This window comes from Sciurus carolinensis, chromosome 13 (assembly GCF_902686445.1).
Source record: "Sciurus carolinensis chromosome 13, mSciCar1.2, whole genome shotgun sequence".
NCBI classification, from domain to species: Eukaryota; Metazoa; Chordata; class Mammalia; order Rodentia; family Sciuridae; genus Sciurus; species Sciurus carolinensis.
The window spans coordinates 62,099,750-62,114,519 of NC_062225.1; the positions used below are offsets into that span (position 1 = coordinate 62,099,750).

General features: G+C 38.4%; 1 pseudogene; it reads right to left on the minus strand.

Annotated features, from left to right (window-relative positions):
* The window catches only part of LOC124962895 (28S ribosomal protein S35, mitochondrial-like), a 108,523-nt pseudogene that overhangs the window by 16,599 nt on the left and 77,154 nt on the right, over window positions 1–14,770 (minus strand).

Here is a 14,770-nt window from a genome sequence, read left to right on the forward strand (position 1 = left end):
ATCAAACAGAGAAGATGGTAAGAAATCATGAACAGAATCTCCAAGAACTATGGGATATCATGAAAAGGCCAAATTTAAGAATTATTGGAATTGAGGAAGGCTTAGAGAAACAAACCAAAGGAATGAACAATCTATTCAATGAAATAATATCAGAAAATTTCCCAAATATGAAGAATGAAATGGAAAACCAAGTAAAAGAGGCTTATAGGACTCCAAATATACAAAATTACAACAGATCCACACCAAGGCACATTATTATGAAAATACCAACATACAAAATAAAGATAGAATTTTAAAGGACGCAAGAGAAAAGAATCAAATTACATTCAGGGGGAAACCAATAAGAATATCAGCAGATTTTTCAATCCAGACCCTAAAAGCTAGAAGGGCCTGGAACAACATATACCAAGCCCTGAAAGAAAACAGATGCCAACCAAGAACCTTATACCCAGCAAAACTTACTTTCAGATTTGACGACGAAATAAGATCATTCCATGATAAACAAAAGCTAAAGGAATTTACAAAAAGAAAGCCGACATTACAGAACATTCTCAGCAAAATATTCCATGAGGAAGAGATGAAAAACAACAATGCAAACCAGCAATGGGAGGAATTCGCCTAAAGGAATAGCCAAATAAAGGAGATACCAAATCATGTCAAAAAACAAAAATGAGTCAAATGACTGGGAATACAAATCATATCACAATAACTGGGAATACAAATCATATCACAATAATAACCCTCAATGTTAATGGCCTGAACTCATCAATCAAAAGACATAGACTGGCGGATTGGATTAAAAAGAAAAATCCAACAATATGTTGCCTGCAAGAGACACACCTCATAGAAAGAGATACCCATAGACTAAAGGTGGAAGGATGGGAAAAAACATACCATGCACATGGACACAGCAAAAAAGCTGGAGTATCCATCCTCATTTCAGATAATGTGGACTTCTGTCGGGGTACCCGGGACTCCCAGCCTTGGGCACGGTCAAGATGGCACCTGGCGCTGAGCCAAAAGCAGTTGGCTATACAGTATTAGCTAGTTAACAATGTGATTAGTGCATGCCTCTCTCGTGTGCCTATTCTATACCTACAGCTGTTCGCCGTTTACCTCGTGTACTCTCCCTTGATTGGTTGAAGTGTATATAAGCTTGGCAACTTCCTGGGAAGAGTAGTAGAAGCGAGGAAGAAGAGTGGGAGCGAGGGCGAGAGCCGAGTGGGAGAAGCGGAGCGGCCGAAGCAGGCGAGAGTTAAGCGGTAGAGGAGTGAAGTGTAGGAGAGGGACTGTGCATAATAAACTTCCAAAGCTTCAGACGTTTGTCGTGTCTCTCTCTGCGGGCAGAGGGAACGCGATAACTGGTGCCGAAACCCGGGAGAATGAAAATTTTATAAAGAAAACAAGGTAAGATATCTAAAAAATTTTTTAATAAGTTAAACCGGTTATAAAAAGGTCAAAAGTAAACAGGTAAAGGAGAGGCAGCCTCGACGTTCGCGGTATAGCGACTATCGGGACACTCGGAATGCGGTCTGGTTAAAGGAAAATAAGGACACGCGGAAGGCGGTCCGGGGATACACGGAATGCGGTCCGGTTAAAGTGAAAGTAAGGACACGCGGAAGGCGGTCCGGGGATATGCGGAATGCGGTCCGGTTAAAGTGAAAGTAGCACGCGAAAGGCGGCTACCTGGACTAAGCGAAAGGCGGTCCATATTAAAGGTATTAAAGTGAAAGTAGCACACTAAAAGCGGTTACAAGCTCTATTTCCCTTTCAACAGTCTCGTTGCTTCTGGCAGCTTGGCTACTGTTTGTCATCGTAACTGCCATAACTGAAGCTGTTCAAATTAGTAACAATGGGGTCTGAAATGTCTAAACTCAGGGTGCAACAGCCCCTCAGGGAGCTATTAAAAAAACCATGGGACACCATTAAAGGCAAAAACAGCTAGAGCATTTCTCGATACTATAGAAAGGTTTTCCCTTGGTTTTTGGATGAGGGCCTTTTAAACACCCCACAGTGGGAACAGCTGGTGGGGGGGAAGAAACACTGGGGAAGGACTAGAAAATAAGGAAACCACTGTATGATCATATGTTCAAACCCTAGTAGAAATAAGCCCAGGGTTTATAGAAGAAAAGCTGCTCAGTGTGCCACAAGGGGAATCTTCATGAACAGGATCTAATAGCAACAGAAAAGAACTCTTAAAGAGAATAAAGTGAGGAAAAATTGAGTGGTGGTGACCTAGAAAACAATTGCTCAAAAAATTTAAGAACAAGGGAAAAAGGGGAACTAAGTCTAACACAAAGAACCCCCAAAAGGAATAACCAAGTGGTAGTGAAAACTTAAGAACAAGGGGAAAAGGTAGGAGAAACCTAAGCCTAATAGAAAGAGCTTCAAACTTTGTAGAACCTGCCCGTATTTGAGGAGCAAATGGAGATACCATCAACCATTGGAAAAACTTTAAAGAGGCAGTTAAGACTAATTGGAAACAGGTATGCAGAGCAGTGTTATCTGGAGGACAATGTCTAATTGGAGAGCTCAGTGGCAAGAAATAGCTGTTGAAACTGCTTGCAGAAACATAGTGGCAAGGTTTCCCGATAGAAATGTTGAGATGTTAATAGGAGAAGGCCAATACGTTTCAATAGATGCACAAAATCAGCAGCAAGGAGATAATGCCCTAACAAAAGATAAGAGATAACTATAGTAAAATCTGTTACACCTTATGCCCCAGGACTTTGCCTAAGGCGCAGAAGGGAAACACGTTGGGCTAACGAGTGCAAATTGGTTACTGTTGAGGGAAAGATGTTACCAAATCATTTAAGAAACAGGGCACAGAACTCTTCAACTCAAGGCTCTCAAAGTGGAAGCAGCTGTCATAGCCCTTGTAGAGTTTAAGGAGTAACAGATCTTTTTTGCTGATGTTGATTGCATCGCTCGAGCAGTTCCCAGGTTGGAGTTGGTTGGACCCATAGCCCCTCGTGAGCTGATTTAACCAAATAGATGATTTCCATCCTTTCTCAGTAAAGCAAGCTGCTTATTTTCATCCTGTGTAACCTTTTAATTCTTCATGTTGGTACCTCACTTTTAAGGAGGGTTTGTAAGTAAAGGGAAGTGCTGATTAGAAGGTTAATGGAGTTAATATTGAAAAATGCAGAGAGGCCATAAAACAAGGGGAAGAGATTTTGGAGGAAATAAAAGAGGAAAGGTCTAAAGCATCAGAAAGGGCATCAATAAGATCAGAGAAAGACAAGGAAAATGAAACTGGGTGTGAGGAACAACTTGTTAGGAAGAGGGAAATCAGTTTAGGGGAGGATCCCTCATTAGGAGTCTGCCCTACGTTATCTGCCCTTAAGGCCTGCTAACCTCTCCCCTCCCTATAGGGCCTTCCCGGTAAGGAATGACTACCATAGATATTGGCACACAGCTTCCGCAAGTGAGCAGGCAGATGGATTTCTTATCTTCAAGTCTCTTCTTTCTTGCGCTTCTATGCTAATTCCTTCTCCTCCTCCAACTTCGCCCCACCCAGCCCACCTAGTCCTCTTGCCAAGAGGTCCCACATATGCCGGTGTGGAGGGAGTAACCAGTCCAACCATCAGTGGCATGTCCTAGTAAGGAGTATGATATAGTAGCCCCAGTCCCCACAAATATTGGGAGATAATTGTTTCACAATTTTCTGCGTCCAAACCTGAATTGATTACTAACCAGGATTAAGGGTTAAAATGCCCTAGACATCAAGTTTCTGCTGGAACATTTTCTCCCCTTTTCAGATCCAAATCTCAGTCAAGGCTTACATTGAAATGTAAATAGAGAAAGCTTGAAGGCTCAGTAGGAGACCGGTCTCAAACCCAAGAAAAGGGAAAAAAAAAAAAAAAAAAAAAAAAAAAAAGAGCAAAAAGTTTTACCTGAACTCCAACAAAAATAAATTTTATGGTGCTTTACTAAAGTAATTAACGGCCGTAACATTTTCCCAGGACTCTTGTTTTTTCTGAATTCTACATATTTTTTTTTGAGCTCACGATTTTTTTGATCAGTTCTATTTTTTTATTCAACTAGAGTTTTTGAACATCTGTTACATTGCAATGGAGATTCACCTATAAAATTTCAAGGCCTTTGATTTTGTGTTATGTGTGTGTCGTGCTGTCTGATGTCATGTTTTGTCTGTATCAAAACTGAGCGCTCCTAAAATTAAAATTTAAAAATGGATCCAGATACTTTTGGTTCACATGATTTAAAAAGGTTCGATTTAAATTGGGTAAACGAATAGAAGTAAAATGTCTTGAAAATAAATTGCAAGTCTCTAGGTGGTCAAATTAATATAATGTTGATGTTAATAAAATGTCTAATATCAATTGTTTCTAGGACTTTTCTTCAACAGGAAAGAGACAACAAATACTGTTCAGGACACTTGTCTAATATCTTGGTTTTTCTTTTAAGAAAATAAGTGAATTAGAATTGACATGCATGGGATTACTCAAATGTGTTTGTACAGAAAATTGTTTTGTGTCATCACTAAAAACAAGGTTACTAAGAGTTATGTCCTAACAAGTGCAATTCTATATACAAAGGGTCCCAAAAGTTTCAACTGTGTTTCAATTAGAGTACTATAAATAACAAAATATTTAATCTTGTTAAAATAAAGTAATTTATCTAAATTCAGAAATTCATAAGAGTTGTTTCAGAGTGTGAACAAAAAGGGGTCAACAAATAGGAAAGAGAAAATAAAAGGTTCTGGGTATGGAAATATATTTAATAAAAGGGAAAAAGAAATGTTTTTGGGTAAGAAAGTGCTTGTGTGATGCTAAGAAAGTCTAGGTAAGTAAAGGGCAAGTTTCAACAAGTTTGCATGTAACTAAGATGGTTATATGTATGTGAAACATTTAAAGCTATTTAAGGTTTTTCCTAAGGTGAATTACTAATGTTCTAATATAAACCAAAGTTTAATTTATATGGTAAATGACATGGTAAAATAACAAGGATTTCTTGGAAACACTAATTTACTCTTAAATTTGTGTCTATTAAGTTTTATTCTTTAGAACAATTAGTCTTAAAAATAGGGGTTTATACAATTATGGTTAAGCAACTGTTAGAGTATTGTACTATGTTATAGAGTCTAAATTTTTCTTTACCCTGCGCTTTACTAGAGCCAAGGCTCGGTTTGTGTGTTTCCACAGGATAAAACATCGCTTTCCTGAGTGATAAGCTTTGTTGGGTACCACAGTGGCCCCTCACTAAGGAAAAACTAGAGACTGCTCATGAATTAGTACGGGAGCAACTTAATGCGGGTCACCTGCAACCCTCTACCTCTTCCTGGAATACTCCAATATTTGTCATTAAGAAAAAATCAGGAAAATGGAGGTTATTACATGATCTTTGGGCCATTAATAATCAAATGTACCCTATGGGACCTATCCAATGTGGGTTACCATTAGTCTCAGCTTTACCTAAACACTGGCCCACCATTATATTAGACTTAAAGGACTGTTTTTTCTCCATTCCCCTCCATAGAAAGGATTGTTGGAGATTTGCTTTCACTCTGCCTGCCATAAATCATTCCCAACCCAATCAAAGATTTGAATGGATAGTGTTGCCTCAGGGCATGGCCAATAGCCCTACAATGTGCCAAATATATGTAGATAAAGCTTTAAAAACCACTCAAAATAACTTTCGGGAATTGCTTATCTATCATTATATAGATGACATATTAATATGTCATAAAGATAGAGACATTCTAACACAGGCATTACAGTTCATGACTGAAAAATTAAGTTTTTAGGGATTAACCATAGCACCAGAAAAATTACAAACAGGAGAACTACAACATTATCTAGGAACAAAACTGTCTGCTACTACAGTCCAACCTTTAAAGCTTACTATCAGAACAGACCAATTAAAAACCCTAAATGATTATCAAAAATTATTAGGAGATGTCAATTGGATCAGACCTTATTTAAAATTATCTACAGGAGAGTTAAAGCCTTTATTTGACATCCTTAAAGGTGACCCTGATTTAAATTCTAGTAGAAGTCTGACCCCTAAAACAAAAGGGGCTATACAATTGGTTCAAGAATGGTTACAATCTTGTCAGATAGTTTGCTGTGATCCGTCACAGCCATTAATGTTGATTATTTTTCCTGAGAGTCATAACCCCTCAGGTGTTTTATGGCCAGGTGGTCCACTACAAAGCATTCATCTCTCTAGTTCTCCTACAAAATTGTTACAGTCCTATCCTACCACTATGGCTCAGCTAGTATTCAAAGGCATAGAAACATGTATCACCACCTTTGGTGTACAACCAACAACCATTGTTACTCCATATACTGTTAATCAACTATCATGGCTAATAAATAATGATTCAGATTGAACTGTACTCTACTGTACCACTACTGCAACTTTTGATAATCATTACCCCAAACATCCTTGGATCCAATTCTGTAAAAATACTCCCATCATTTTTCCTAAAGTCACCAGATCTAATCCTATAAAAAATTGTACAACCATTTTTACTGATGGATCTAAAAATGGAGTTGGGGCTGTTCTCATCAATGACAAAGTCTATACTCTCATTATTCAACCCCACTCCGCTCAAGTTATCGAATTGGCTGCAGTAACTATGGCTTTCAAATTATTAAATAATGTGCCTTTTAACCTATTAACAGACAGCTATTATATTGTCAACTCTTTATCTGTTTTGGAAACAGTACCTTATATCTCTCCACACTCTACTATTGCTCCTTATTTTTCTAGTCTACAAAAAATAATCCTTCAACGTTGTGAACCTTTCTATGTGGGACATATCAGGGCCCACACTAATTTGCCAGGACCTTTATCTAAAGGAAACACTATTGTAGATTTGGCTACTAGATCTTCCTTTGTGTTTTCTGTGGAAGAACAATCAAAACTTTTCCATGACAAATTTCATGTTAATTCTACTACCTTAGTAAGAAAATTTCAAATCCCAAAACACCTTGCTCGACAGATAGTCAAAAACTGTCAACACTGTGCACCCCTTATCCAAGTACAGTCAATTGGAGTTAATCCCTGAGGTCTTTTGCCAAATCATATATGGCAAATGGATGTAACTCATATATTAGAATTTCGTAATCTCAGATATGTACATGTGTCTACTGATACCAATTCAGGAGTTATTATGGCTTCTGCATTATCTGGAGAAAAGGTTTCCAATGTCATTCAACATTGTTTACAAGCCTTTGCCTGTTGGGGCATTCCAAAAATCATTAAGACAGACAATGGACCTGCCTAAACATCTAAAAGTTTCAAACAGTTTGCAGACACATTAAATATACAATTAATTACCGGAATTCCTTATAATCCACAAGGTCAAGGTATTGTAGAAAGAACCCACTTTACCCTAAAAAATTGTTTAATAAAACAAAAAGGGGGAATAGGGGTCTCCTTTAGATCCCCCAAAGATAAATTAAATCTAGCTCTTTTTATTCTAAATTTTTTCTCCACAGCATTGGGTGCGATGGAAGGACGTGTTAACTGGAGCATGGAAAGGTCCGGATCCCGTTTTATGTTGGGTCCGAGGATCTGTTTGTGTCTTTCCACAGGATCAACAAACTCCGGTCTGGATTCCCGAGAGACTGACCAGAACAATACAACATGAGAATGACAACAATAAGGACACAACTGGATAGCCAGACTCGGAACTTATGGGCTATAGTTAGAGCTTGGCCATATCCTCTGCCTTTAACTAATACCTCCTCTTTATTCCCTCCCATATTTAATGATAATTTTACAAATAATGATGTTCATTTAGGCATGAGACGTGTCAATCCTTCTGACAGTTGGCTACTCTTCATTTCGACCTCAGGATATACTAACTTACAACCTTTCTTTGCTCTTTTAGGAGGACCAGAAATATTATGTTTCCACATACGCCAGTTTGTGTTTTTTCCCCTTTTATGTTTCTGCTAACAAACAAAAAAGATGTTTCTCTCAATCTCTCTCAATGTTGGAATGCTTCTAGGTTCTCACGGGCAGTCTTAATGTGTGTTCCTACCTTCCTACCAGTCCCAGTCTCTGTTACAGATACGGAATTGCCAGTGTTACTATCAAGAAACAGGAGAGAATCTGGCATCACAGCGCCTATGGTCACTGCAATAGTGGTTTCTGCAACAGCAGCACTAGCAACTGCCATACCTACAGCAACAGCAGTCAATCACTTGGCCGAAAATACAGCTGCAGCCTTACAGACTAAAGAGACCCTAAATCAGCATCTAACAGCAGGCTTACCTCTTGTAAATCAAAGAATGGACTTACTACAAGAACAAGTGGATATCTTGCAAGAACTTTTAGGACTGGGATGCGTTTATTCCTTAAGAACTGTTTGTGTTACCCCTATTGTATATGATAATTCCAGCACCGCGGCTGGGTTATCTAGAAAATTGTCAGCCTATTTTATCAATTTGATGGTCTTATTTCAAAACCGAGAACTGAAATTGTCAAAGCTAATTCTACCAGGGTGCATATTGTTTCTGTATCTAATATGGCTAAATAGTTTTTTCTATTTATGGCTTTGTCAAACAATGGGCAGGCTTAGGAGCTATGATAGTGCTCCTCTGTCTTGGCTCCCTTCTCTTCATTTGTTTTGGCATGCACCTACAAGACAGCCAACAGAGAGATCGGATTATCTTTCATCAGGCCATGACCGCCCTAAAGGCCGGCAGCTCCCCACAAGTATGGCTCTCGATGCTGGACCGGTAGTCAGAGACGGGTAATGAAGGAGGTGGCTATGTACCAACCTAAGACAGGAGCTGCAGCATGCTCTGCAGACTCTGATGACGGGTAAGGACATATGCTGACCACTCAACCTAAGACAGACACGGTCCTGAGCCTTAAATTTATAATAAAGAAGGGGGAACTGTCGGGGTACCCGGGACTCCCAGCCTTGGGCACGGTCAAGATGGCACCTGGCGCTGAGCCAAAAGCAGTTGGCTATACAGTATTAGCTAGTTAACAATGTGATTAGTGCATGCCTCTCTCGTGTGCCTATTCTATACCTACAGCTGTTCGCCGTTTACCTCGTGTACTCTCCCTTGATTGGTTGAAGTGTATATAAGCTTGGCAACTTCCTGGGAAGAGTAGTAGAAGCGAGGAAGAAGAGTGGGAGCGAGGGCGAGAGCCGAGTGGGAGAAGCGGAGCGGCCGAAGCAGGCGAGAGTTAAGCGGTAGAGGAGTGAAGTGTAGGAGAGGGACTGTGCATAATAAACTTCCAAAGCTTCAGACGTTTGTCGTGTCTCTCTCTGCGGGCAGAGGGAACGCGATAGACTTCAAGCCAAAACAAGTCAGAAGGGATAAAGAAGGACATTTCATACTGCTTAAGGGAAGCATAAATCAGCAAGATAACTATCATAAATAACTATACCCCGAACATTGGCTCATCCATGTACATCAAACAAATCCTTCTAAATTCCAGAAATCAAATAGACCACAACACAATAATACTAGGTGATTTTAACACACCTCTCTCACCACTGGATAGATCTTCCAAACAAAAATTGAATAAAGAAACCATAAATCTCAATAACACAATCAACAATTTAGACTTAACAGACATATATAGAATATATCATCCAACAAAGAATGAATACACTTTCTTCTCAGCAGCACATGGATCCTTCTCTAAAATAGATCATATTTTATGCCACAAATCTACTGTTAGCAAATACAAGAAGATAGAGACACTACCTTGTATTCTATCAGATCATAATGGATTGAAATTAGAAATAAATGACAGAATAAAAAACAGAAACTTCTCCAATACCTGGAGATTAAATAATACGCTATTATATGATGAATGGATAACAGAAGACATCAAGAGGGAAATAAAAAAAATTCTTAGAAGTAAACGAGAACAAAGACACATCATATCAAAATCTCTGGGACACTGTGAAAGCAGTACTTAGAGGAAGATTTATTTCATGGGGCGCATTCAACAAAAGAAGTAGAAATCAACAAATAAATGACTTAACACTACAGCTCAAAGCCCTAGTAAAAGAAGAGCAGACCAACACCAAAAGTAGTAGAAGACAGGAAATAGTTAAAATCAGAGCCAAAATCAATGAAATTGAAACAAAAGAAACAATCTGAAAAATTAACAAAATAAATAGTTGGTTCTTTGAAAAAATAAACAAAATTGATGAACCTTTAGCCACACTAACAATGAGAAAGAGGGAGAAAACTCAAATTACTAAAATTCGGAATGAACAAGGAAATATCACAACAGACAGGAGTGAAATACAAAACATAATTAGAAGCTATTTTGAAAATCTATACTCCAACAAAACAGAAAACCTCGAAGACATCAACAAGTTTCTAAAGACATACGATTTACCTAAACTGAACGAGGAGGATATACACAACTTAAATAAATCAATTTCAAGCAATGAAATAGAAGAGGTCATCAAGAGCCTACCAACAAAGAAAAGTCCGAGACCAGATGGGTTCTCAACCGAGTTCTACAAAACCTTTAAAGAAGAGCTCATTCCAATACTCCGCAAACTATTCCATGAAATAGAAGAGGAGGGAACCCTCCCAAACTCATTCTATGAAGCCAATATCACCCTGATACCTAAACCAGACAGAGACACATCAAGGAAAGAAAATTTCAGACCAATATCCTTAATGAACATCGACGCAAAAATTCTCAACAAAATTTTAGCAAATCATATACAAAAATATATTAAAAAGATAGTGCACCACGATCAAGTGGGTTTTATCCCAGGGATGCAAGCTTGGTTCAACATCCGGAAATCAATAAAAGTCATTCACCATATCAACAGACTTAAAGTTAAGAATCACATGATATTTCGATAGATGCAGAAAAAGCATTCGATAAAATACAGCATCCCTTCATGCTCGAAACACTAGAAAAAACTGGGATAGTGGTAACATTCCTTAACATTGTAAAGGCCATCTACACTAAGTCCATGGCCAATATCATTCTAAATGGTGAAGAACTGAAAGCATTCCCCTTAAAAACGGGAACAAGGCAGGGATGCCCTCTTTCACCACTTCTATTCAACATCATCCTTGAAACTCTAGCCAGAGCAATTAGACAAATCAAAGAAATTAAAGGGATATGAATAGGAAAAGAAGAACTCAAACTCTCCCTATTTGCTGATGACATGATTATATATTTAGAGGAACCTGGTAATTCCACCAGAAAACTTTTACTCATAAGTGAATTCAGTAAAGTAGCAGGTTACAAGATCAATGCTCATGAATCCAATGCATTTTTATACATAAGTGATGAATCTTCAGAAAGAGAAGTTAGGAAAACTATCCCATTCACAATAGCATCGACAAAAATAAAATACTTGGGTATCAATCTCACAAAAGAGGTGAAAGACCTCTACAATGAGAACTACAGAACACTAAAGAAAGAAATTAAAGAAAACCTTAGAAGATGGAAAGATCTCCCATGTTCTTGGATAGGCAAAATTAATATTGTCAAAATGGCCATACTACCAAAAGTGCTATACAGATTCAATGCAATTCCAATTAAAATCCCAATGATGTACCTTACAGAAATAGAGCAAGCAATTATGAAATTCATCTGGAAGAATAAGAAATCCAGAATAGCTAAAGTAACCCTCAGTAGAAAGAGTGAAGCAGGGGGTATCGCAATACCAGATCTTCAACTCTATTACAAAGCAATAGTAACAAAAACGGCATGGTATTGGTACCAAAATAGACAGGTAGATCAATGGTACAGAATAGAGGACACAGACACAAACCCAAATAAATACAATTTTCTCATACTAGACAAAGGGGCCAAAAATATGCAATGGAGAAAAGATAGTCTCTTCAACAAATGGTGCTCGGAAAACTGGAAAACCATATACAACAGAATGAAATTAAACCCCTATCTCTCACCCTGCACAAAAATCAACTCAAAATGGATCAAGGACCTTGGAATCAGACCAGAGACCCTTCATCTTATAGGAGAAAAAGTAGGTACAAACCTTCAACTTGTTGGCTTAGGATCAGACTTCCTTAACAGGACTCCCATAGCTCAAGAAATAAAAGCAAGAATCAATAACTGGGATAGATTCAAACTAAAAAGCTTTCTCTCAGCAAAGAAAACTATCAGTAATGTGATGAGAGAGCCTACAGAGTGGGAGAATATCTTTGCCACTCATACTTCAGATAGAGTGCTAATTTTCAGAATATATAAAGAACTCAAAAAACTCTACACCAAGAATACAAATAATCCAATCAACAAATGGGCTAAGGAAATGAAGACACTTCACAGAAGAAGATGTACAAGCAATCAACAGATACATGAAAAATGTTCAATATCTCTAGTAATAAGAGAAATGCAAATCAAAACCACCTTAAGATTCCATCTCACACCAATTAGAATGGCAATTATCAAGAACACAAGCAACAATAGGTGTTGGAAAGGATGTGGGGAAAAAGGTACACTCATACATTGCTGGTGGGGTTGCAAATTAGTGCAACCACTCTGAAAAGCAGTATGGAGATTCCTCAGAAAGCTTGGAATGGAACCACCATTTGACCCAGCTATCCCACTCCTTGGCCTATACCCAAAGGACTTAAAATCAGCATACTACAGAGATATAGCCACATCAATGTTCATATCTGCTCAATTCACCATAGCCAGATTGTGGAACCAACCTAGATGTCCTTCAGTTGATGAATGGATAAAGAAACTGTGGCATATATATACAATGGAATATTACTCAGCCATAAAGAATGATAAAATTATGGCATTTGCAGACAAATGAATGAAATTGGAGAATATCACGCTAAGTGAGATAAGTCAATCTCAAATAACTAAAGGACGAATGATCTCGCTGATAAGCGGATGATGACATATAATGGGGAGAGGGAGGGGTTAGCGTTAGGGTTAGGTTTAGGGTTGGGGTTAAGGAGGGTGGCAAGAATGGAGGAAGGTAGGACTGTATAGAGGGAAGGGAGTGGTGGGGGGAAGGAAAATAAATAACAGAATGAATCAAACAAAATTACCCTGTGTAAATTTATGATTACACAAATGGTATGCCTTGACTCCATGTACAAACAGAGAAACAACATGTATCCCATTTGTTTACAATTTTTAAAAAAAATTTTTTAATTAAAAAAAAAGAAGAAAGGACTCTGGAGACCTTGACATTCCAGTCTTCCAGGATTGGTCTCCAACTTCCTGAGTCCAAACCAGCCTCCATCCTGAACTTCTATCTACACTAACTGCCTGTCTTTAATTCTGACCTCACTAGGACCTCTAAACTCTTGGTCTAACTCTATTCCCATTTGAGATTCGTAACTTTGGAAAAACTACTCAAATCTTTAGGGTACTCATACATTTAGAAAGGTTGTTGTGGACGGGGGCTGTACCTCAGAGGTAGAGGGCATGTTTATTTGGCGTGTGCAGGCAGGCAGTATAAACAATACACGGTTACAGTCCTTATTGAAGCACTTATTTAGAAGATGTGAAGCCCTCAGCTTGACTCCCAGCACCAAAAAAGGTAAAAATAAAAGGTTGCTGCTTTAAATCAGTGAATCTCAACCAGAAGAGATGCTATTGGTAGGATGGTACCACAGGTGAATACTGTGAAAGCCAATAAAAGATTGAGAACCCCTAAATCACTGCCCATAGAGGCATCCACATCTAAAATCCCTTGGTATTATGAAAACTGAATTTTGGCAATTAGAAAATGGCATTCTGGGTAATATTTGTTCCCATATTCCGAAGGCCCACAGCTCCCTTGAATTGTCAGAAAATACTTCTTACAAAATTTCTGGAGTGGCTTAACCAAAGAGTACTTTAGGGTTGGTATGCGTCCAAAGTGGTAATGTTCCTTAGATTGCCAAACCAGCTGTGCTGGATTGAAACAATGACAAACAACACATGTAAAATCCATTAAGCCAAGGCAGGCAGAAAATAGTTCAGGCACATGCATATTGTACAGAATAGACTTGTTTACTTTCTTTCTAATAGTGAGGGAAAAGGGGAAGTAACCTGGATCCCTTGGTTTTTTTTTTTTTTTTTAATTATTCATTTTCACAAACTGCATTTTGATTCATTGTACTCAAATGGGATACATCTTTTCGTCTCTATGGTTGTGCACGATGTAGATTCATACCATTTGGGTAATCATACATGTACATAGGGTCATGATGTCTGTCTCAGTCCACCATTTTTCATCGCCCCCACTGCCACTCATTTCCCTCTATGTAATCTAAAGTTCCTCCATTTTCTCTCAGCCCCCATCCCCCCACCCCCATTATATATCATCATCAGGGAAAACATTCGGCCTTTGGTGTTTTGGGTTTGGCTTATTTCACTTAGCATGATATTCTCCAATTCCATCCCTTGTATTTAAACATGAAAAGGAGAAAAGGAACTCTCAGGGCCTTTGCCATGCAGCTCTTGTTTTGTCCCTTTCCTGCTAATTGTCCCTGACCCCCTATATAATCACTAATCACTCTTTCTCTCTCTCTCTCTCTCTCTCTCTCTCTCTCTCTCTCTCTCTCTCTCTCTCACACACACACACACACACACACACACACACACACACTTGCTCATTCTGGTGTTCTTTCAGGTCTTCACCTTCTATAACCACACATACATTATGTGTATTTATTTGTGATTACAGCTTCTGTGTATTCCTGCTATATAGAAGACACTTTTAAGAAATTTCTATGTTATTTATTTCTCACATGGAAGATATTTAGTCTTGCTCCTATGTTATCAGAAACTGAAGCACAGAGAGAAAAAAAGTATTCAA